General features: G+C 37.1%; 1 protein-coding gene across 1 annotated transcript in view; it reads left to right on the top strand.

Annotated features, from left to right (window-relative positions):
* CSUI_004392 (endonuclease exonuclease phosphatase family protein) overlaps positions 1-294 on the top strand; it is a 13,923-nt gene extending 13,629 nt beyond the window's left edge. The window contains exon 12 of the mRNA XM_068064583.1: positions 8-294. The gene's annotated coding sequence lies outside the window, so the exon portion shown is untranslated. The remainder of the gene's footprint in view (positions 1-7) is intronic.
* Positions 295-348: the final 54 nt, after the last annotated feature.

Raw genomic sequence — 348 nt, 5'->3', positions numbered from 1 at the left:
ATCGAAGCAAAGAAAGATGAAGAGAAGAATGGAAAGAAAGAAGATGGAAAGAATATCATGGAAGAAGATATTCGCAAAAACAACAACAACTACAGCAGTAAGGAGCTCGAGGAGAAGAAGGAAAAGGTGAACAGAAGAGATGAAGACTTCTTATCTACAGGAGGAGTATCACTAGAACTCCCTGTCTCATTCAATTTACATGACTGCTATAAACATACACCTCTCTCTTTCTCCAACTATGTCAATGGATTTCAAGCTACTCTTGACTATATCTTTGCTTCTCAGGATCTACAAGTAAGCATAACTAATCTTCATGAAGATACTCCCACAGAAAGAAAGAAAGAAAGA

This window comes from Cystoisospora suis (genome assembly GCF_002600585.1).
Source record: "Cystoisospora suis strain Wien I chromosome Unknown contig_2035, whole genome shotgun sequence".
NCBI classification, from domain to species: Eukaryota; Apicomplexa; class Conoidasida; order Eucoccidiorida; family Sarcocystidae; genus Cystoisospora; species Cystoisospora suis.
This window is presented reverse-complemented; position numbering and strand designations above follow the sequence as displayed.